The sequence below is a fragment of the Solea senegalensis genome, linkage group LG7 (assembly GCF_019176455.1).
Source record: "Solea senegalensis isolate Sse05_10M linkage group LG7, IFAPA_SoseM_1, whole genome shotgun sequence".
In the NCBI taxonomy this organism is placed as follows: Eukaryota; Metazoa; Chordata; class Actinopteri; order Pleuronectiformes; family Soleidae; genus Solea; species Solea senegalensis.
In genome coordinates, this window is record NC_058027.1 from 19,015,820 (window position 1) to 19,023,953 (window position 8,134).

Genomic DNA, 8,134 nt, shown 5'->3' on the forward strand with positions numbered 1-8,134 from the left:
CATTAACCTTTCAAGCAGCTCTGGTATGACATTTTAAGATCATTAGTAAACAGGGTATTTTTAGTGTGGGTATTATGTGCTCTTGGAAGACTGTAAACCTACCAACAACCATGCTGCATTCAAAGTCACTCGAATCACCGTTCTTACCGTTCTCATTTGGTTTAACCTGAGCAGCAGGTTGTCTTAACAAGCAGTTGAACAGGTGTAAAAACTATTGAATCAAGCCAAATTTGTTGATTATTCAATGACTTTTGGAGACATTATAACCCGGATCAATGAGAATCTACAGAGACAGTTGTACCTAATAAAGTGACCATGAGAGTAGATTTATGCTTCACTGTTTGTAGTGTCAGACTGAAAGATAAATTATTAGGACAAACCAATGTGTTTGAGGAAAAATCAAACACTATTTAAGAAAGTTTGCTGTGTTATTTGTTGGAGCATGAACTTCCCACAGCAGCGACAATCAGCATTCAAACTCTGGAATTCCTACACTGGAGATGTGCTCTTATTAATCCTTAAGAATACATAGGTATTGAAATACCTCTTTGCCTCCAAAGTAATGCTGGACATGCTAATATTTGTCACTTATCTATGACACTTTCTGTGTTGTGTTTCTGGCTTTTGAAAAGCATAAAAGCAAATCATCCTCCAAATTAACATTATCCTGTGAAGTAAACCAATGTCTGGGCAGGCTGACTGTTCTTAGAATGCTTGAGTGGTTTAGAAAATGGTCTCTTACTAAAGTGCACTCATGTTCAGGCAAATTTCCCAGTAGGAAAGAAATCAGTGATTAACTAGAATTACCACCTCACATTTTTTTTATCTTGCTCAGCCAGGTTATGTGAGTCATCTCCACATAATGGCTACAAGCATGTTTTTATGGTCACAGTGACCTTGACCTTTGACCACTATAATGTAGTCAATTCATCATTTAATTCCAAGTGAACATCAGTGCCAAATTTGTGAGGTTTCCCCTCAAGACATTCCTGGGATATTGTGTATGCAAAGCCAAAGTTGTGCTTGTGATTGTTACATTAATCTTCACCTTTAACAACCAAATTGAAATATTGAATTACTGCATGTTCTCCCCGTGTGTGCGTGGGTTTTTTCCGGTTTCCTCCCACAGTTCAAAAACGTGCAGATATGGGGATAAGGCAAATTTGACACTTTCAATTGACCGTAGGTGTGAGAGTGGATGTTTTTTTATCTCTATCTGGCCCTGTGATGGACTGGTGACCTGTCCGGGGTGTATCTCGCCTTTTGCCCTTTGTCAGCTGAGATTGGCACCATCGCCCCCCCACGACCCTCATGTGGAGGAGAAAGCAGTAGAAGATGAATGCATGAATAAGAATAGGGTGCATGCACATATGCAGGGTCATGGCTGTCACCACAGCAAATGCATTTATAAAAATGGTTCTTGGTCACATCAACACACCCACTGCTTGTGTGTTCAGGCCCCAAGGAGACACCAGATCTTTGGCCTTGCAGTCTGACATGGCAGACATAATTATTCATCTATTTTTGTGACAAAAGCCCCCTGAATGCTGCACCATTTCACTATTTCTTCCATAGATTATTTCCAAACTTGACAAGTTAATGTTGCTTGTTCCTCTCAGTGCTAAGATCTCAGCGTGCCTCTATCAGTTGGGGAGCCAAACGTTAGTAGAAATGTTTTAACTTTCACAAAACGATTACTTCAAACAAGATTTCAATATGCACAGAGCAACAGCATGCGTGTTTCAGTAATTGCTGGACACGCAAACAAAAATGCAGCTTGTGATGGATGCTGCAGGATTTCTTATTGGGACCTTATCATGACCCTGTCACGTCCCCTTTTGTAGACTCTGCCTTTCAAACACATGTAAACTGTCTATCTCATCTCTTAGCAACACTCATCTCTTTGTACATCAGCATGTTTATTCATGACATGACTCTCACTGTGGCACATCAAGAGGTTGCCGGAGGAAGAGTGGCAGGGTGCTGTGAATTTTCCACGCTGACAACATGTCCAAGGCAGACACAAAGGCATGAAAAAATGCCCAAATTCAATTGCTGTACAACACTTGGGATTGTGATATGAAATGAACACTCGAGGCATTACGCTTGATATGTGTGGCGACAGTACATACAAATCACCTCATTCAGGTGGCGGCTGGAGCTGTACACATATCAGAAGAATAAACATGCTGTGTTCTCCATGGCTGATTCACGGAGACAAGTCCAACCTAAAAGAACAATGCAGTTCAAAGATGTGCAGAGCAACAATGTCACTTCTAATAGACAAATATGCCAAACCCTGGGACTCTACTGCCGGTGGCAGTGCATGCTATGTGGAACGTAAGGCTATGAAATCCTGCCTTAATTCACCAAAAGAGGGCAGAGCAGAAGACAGAACATAAGGAGTGGGAGGCTATGACTCATGGAGCCTTTTCACCTTCTGCCTAAATGTTTGTCTTGTGTTTGAACACTAAGAGCCGAGGATGTATTTCTCTCTCCCCAATGCTAATGGAGCCTAAGCTTAGACATGCTGAATAAGTAATATGTAGAAAGTAACACCACAATGGCCATGGAGTGTTTTATAAGCTGCAATGCATAATTCAGTCCAAAAGGGGGGAAAGAGGCTTTTTTTTTTCCTGCTGCAGAAGGTGCTGTCAGGTTGTTGTTATTCGGCTAAGTTTGGCAGAAAGCAGTTCTCTCTGTTTTTCTAACAAAGTAAAGTTTGGATTGTAAATTTCAGTCCCTGAAAGAAAAGGGCAGTTAAGGATAAAATAATCCGTGTGTGCAGGCGTATCTGTGAGATCCATGTTAACATCAGTATAATATTACAATTTTGCTCTAACCCTAATTTCCCCCCTCTCCCATGACTCTCCTGTGACATTATTGTAAATCCCTTAGTAGCAATATAGAGCAGCACTACATCAGGCTTAGAGAGTCGACCGTCTTTCTCACGGTGTCATTCAACACACACCAAATATAAGTGGGTAAGATGCTGGAATTACTGAGCTGTGAGGCTGTTTGAATATAGAGCATGTCTAATCTGTATATCGCAAAAAAATATGAACCAACGCCTTCACATCCACACAGAGTGGGCAATTGTATCAACATGCATATGCACAATCACACTCGACACACTCAAACGACAGCACAGAGTAACTAGCAAATGCCAGGGCGCTGTCTGAGAAATGATTTGTTGAAAATCCTACTGTTTATAGACCATAATATTTGCTCTATGGCATATGAGGTCTGGTGCTCAACTCCAAAGAGGCTATAGAAAGAATAAAAGTCTCCAAACATCATCATCATCTGCAGCCCTCAATGTAATAGGGTCTTAATCCATCCATCAAACATTCATAATCCCACATCAAAATGCCTTCATAGGTTGAAGGCCTAGTCTGCTGCACGGCAGTAAATCTGCGGGGACATTTAGGACCAGTGTGATTCGACTCCAGACTCTCAGGACTGGCACAGGTTCATATATCAGAGCACCAAAATAAAGAGTGTAGACGGTTGATGTGACCTTACAGTTCAAGACTATATAGTATGTGGTCTACATGAGTGATTTTCTACCAAATGTCCTGAACTGAAGTCTAATATTCAGCGGAAAACCTCTCTTTAGACATCCCCAAAACAATTTGTTCTTTGTGTTCCCCCGTGACCCCACAGAGAAACACAGTCTATATCAAACTATGAGTATTTTTTAACATGAAATGGGTTTGTGTTTGCCAGGGGGTGTTTAGTTTGTCATTCACAGCGTGTGTGCGCAAGCCAGTCAGCAAGTACAGCTGAGTAAATTTTACACTGAGTAAATTCAACACTGTTCCAAGACTGAATTAGAAAAAAAGAGGAGCACAGACACAGAAATGTTAAAAGTGGCAGGAATGCTGTGTCAGACACAGTGTCTTTGTCCAAGTTGAAAAACTGAGCAACAGGCAGCAAATGTATCCATCCATCCATTTTCTACTGCTTTATCCTCCACATGAAGGTCGCGGGGGGCATTGTGCCAATCTGAGCTGACATAGGGAGATAGGCGGGGTCACACCGTGGACAGTTTGCCAGTCCATCACAGGGCCACATAGAGACAAACAGCCATCCACTCTCACACCTATGGTCAATTCAGAGTGTCCAATTTACCTAATGCCCCTATTGCATGTTATTGGACTGTGGGAGGAAACCGGAGAACCCGGAGAGAACCCACGCACACACGGGGAGAACATGCAAACTCCATGCAGAAAGGCCCTTGTGCAAATGTATCATTATCTGATATGAAAGCTTGATGCGAGTGTAAAATCACCCATGCCATTTCCAGCACCTCTCACAGGACCACTGAGTGGCCAGACACTGTGCCTGCAGCAGCAGGCTCGCCGGTCCCATATGTCTCAATGAATGCACCAGTAATGAAATATATAAACAAAAAAAAACCAGTTTTATTTCTGCATTTACTAATGGGTTGCCTTACGGTGTTGCTGCAAACAAAGACTTACTTAATACTGATATTGATAAATGTGAGAATGCATTTCAAGGAGCTCTAATGTTGTTGTTGTTGTTTTTTTTATTTATTAATTTCCCCCTTAAGTCATACCACAACCAAACTGCTCAACCTGCTTCCACACTTAAATGTTGTAAGGGTTTATTGCATTATTAGATTTGCTGTTGTTTGTTTTCCCACAGAAACTACTAGATTTAAATTAAATAAATAGAATCACTTGCCTGATCTGGATTGCAAAAAAATTGGCTCAGATCAGGCAAAGTTTGGGAAAATGTGCTCTGAGGTGTCAGTCTGTACCAATCAATACTCCGAATTTTTGATAAAGTCAGAATTTCAAAATATGGAGAGTGGTGGTTACAGGCAGTTTATGTACTTCACCCAGTAAGCTGAAAAGGAAGAGGCTGGGTGGATTTTTGCAAAATGTTCACCAAATTATTAACATACAAAAAAGTTCAATATCGTTGCACTTTTGGAGATGCAAATATTCCTAAAAAAAAATCACCAGTCAGCTTTAAATTAATTATGAAGTCTCAAAATGTAATGAAATATAAACATACCCCAGTGTTGTTTGAAACGCTAGAACATTTTCAATCCAAGAGCCTGTTGTGCTTAAAACATCACTGGCAATATATTTCCTTTGAATGGGAGCTCTAAAGTGTGTGGATCCCGTCCTTCTTTTTACTGTCATGACATTTTTGATCAATCCAGCACCCTTCGAAACTCTTTAATTGAGTCTACTTGAATCCAAAAGTAGCGTTTTGCTGCTTTTCCAGTCATCCAGTACTGAACTTGTTTACTGTACATTTTGGGGACTCAGATAAAAGTGAATGGTCACAGTCAAAACAGCAGAGTGTCTTATAGTCCCTGCTAGGGATCAAGTTCCAGAAACGTTGGCTTTTGCATTTGCCATTCTGAAACCAGTAACATCATTTTACCTGACACCCCCAGCCTCATAAATATCCATGGCTCCAGTTTGTTACAGACAAGCCTTTTCACAGCTGAGTCTGTGTTTTCTGCAGCTTTGATGGACAGTTTAAATTGTAAAAATGTGTCATGTCTTTGGAGAAACCTAAACATCTTGAAAATCTTGTGCTTTCAAGTGATTTAAAGTCTTCTCTTTTACCAGTGTAGGATGACAGAGCTTTTAGTGCATATGCTGTTGGAGAACAAATGCTGTTACCATGTTTTTTTCTCATAAGAAGCATTTCTCTACACTGATTCATCCTCATGGTACAAGCTTATACATTATTGTTTATATTTATCCTCATCAGAAAGGCAATTTTCCTAAGAGTTGCCATGGCAACAGGTTTTGCAACTTCCACAGTGTAACTTAGGAGTACCAGAGAATATTAATTCAGTTTTTTGTTAACACGTTTGTCATCAGCTGCAGGAAAATGGCTCTTGGTTTATGGTGTCTGGTTTAATGAATAGACATATGGTTGTTCTATGGGGAAAACAACACAAAGCTGATAGTCTCCATGGAAATGTCAGACATGTTGCTCAACAATCCTATCACAGCTGTGGGTGAGAAGCACAGAGCACACTGTGTCTGCATGCACTTTGCTTGTTTACAATAAAACAGCAGCCATTTAGTCTATGTGTTTCTACCGGAGAACCATGGTGATAAAATCAGAGAAGACTTCGTTCTATACTATATCTCAGTATCATATAGGGGTGAATCTGTGTCTATATTGTATCGTCTTACATGTATGCTGCTGCTTTTGTAGAAAAACTATGACAATGTGACTATATAGTACGTGCATGTGCAACAGCATACTTATGTGCTCAATTAACTACTGTTTATAAACATTAAAAAGTGAAACGTGTTGTGCACTCCATGTGCATTATTCTTTAGATGATATGTTGGCCGAGTATATCGAAGACGACACGTCTGCACAAGCGCACTTCATTAACATAATTACGTGACGATTTGTACTAGTGGGAAAATTCTAACGGTTTCTGAAAGCTGAGAAGTTGCAAGACAAAATCAACATGTGGTTATTACGGTAATTTCACTGGCATCCGTTGAAGGAAGCCAGCGAATCAGTGTTGTCACGAGAGGAAAGAGTTGGAAATATTACATAATACATAGTTTCCATGTTTTTGAGTGATTTTGGACGACATACTATACTATGACTTTTTTGATTGATTTTGGACTACACACTATACTATGACTTTTTTGACCAATTTTGGACTACATACTATAGTATGACTTTTTTGACCGATTTTGGACAACATACTATACTATGACTTTTTGAGTGATTTTGGACGACATATACTATGACTTTTGACCAGGAATTTGGACTACATACTATAATATGACTTTTTGACAGATTTTTGGAGACATACTATACTATGACTTTTTTGAGTGATTTTGGACAACATACTAAAGTATGACTTTTTTGAGTGATTTTGGACAACATACTATACTATGACTTTTTGAGTGATTTTTGGACGACATACTAAAGTATGACTTTTTTGAGTGATTTTGGACGACATATTTTACTACGACTTTTTTGACCGATTTTCGACAACATACTATACTGTGACATTTTTGACAGACTTTGGACGACATACTATAATATGACTTTTTTGACCAATTTTGGACCACTTACTATACTATGACTTTTTTGACGACATACTATACTATGACTTTTTTGATCAATTTTGGACGACATACTTTACTATGACTTTTTAGAGTGATTTTGGACAACATACTATACTATGACTTTTTTGAGTGATTTTTGACAACATACTATACTATGACTTTTTTGTCTGATTTTGAACGACATACTATACTATGACTTTTTTGTCAAATTTTGAACGACATACTATACTATGATTTTTTTGACGGGTTTTGGACGACATACAATACTATGATCTACAAGTTTTAAAGGGTGATTCCACAAAAATACCACTTTGTCTAAATCAGGCATGGTCAAAGTCAGTCACGACCCTAATGAGATTTTGTACGGCCTGCAGCTTCGGTTCATCATCCATCCATTATCTACAGTTTTATCCTCCACCGGAGGGTCATGGGGGGTGCTGTACCAATCTCAGCTGACATAGGGCGAAAGGTGGGGTACACTCTAGACAGTTTGCCAGTCCATTGCAGGGCCTCACACATAGAGATAAACAACCATTCACTCTAATATCCAGACCTATGGTCAATTTAAAGTGACTCATTTACCTAATATTTATTATTTAAAAATAATTTTAAAAATAAATATATATTCTTTAGTTTTAAAGTCATTTATTTAATACTGGAGTGATCTAACATTTCAATCATACAGTCATTTATTGTATTGGTTCTACACACAGGCATCGTTAATCTCTGATTCGGTATATTAACTTAATCTCAGTAAACATTTTTTTTATGCGGTGAACTAACAGGAGACAGGATGAGACTGATGAAGGTCCCGTGCTGTGACAGTGAAGTGGTCAGTGTTTGGCAGGCAGTGTGTTCTGACCATCTGCTGCTCCATTCAGTCTGGATTTAATCTTGTTAAAACTACAAACCTTTCAAAGAGCCCCACAGTGTGAGCATGATGTGGCTGCGTTAAAGAGTTGCTGATTTAATTAGCAAATGGAGGAGAAGATCCTCCTCCCCTCCTTCCTTTTCGACAGTGAGTGACAGAAATCTCT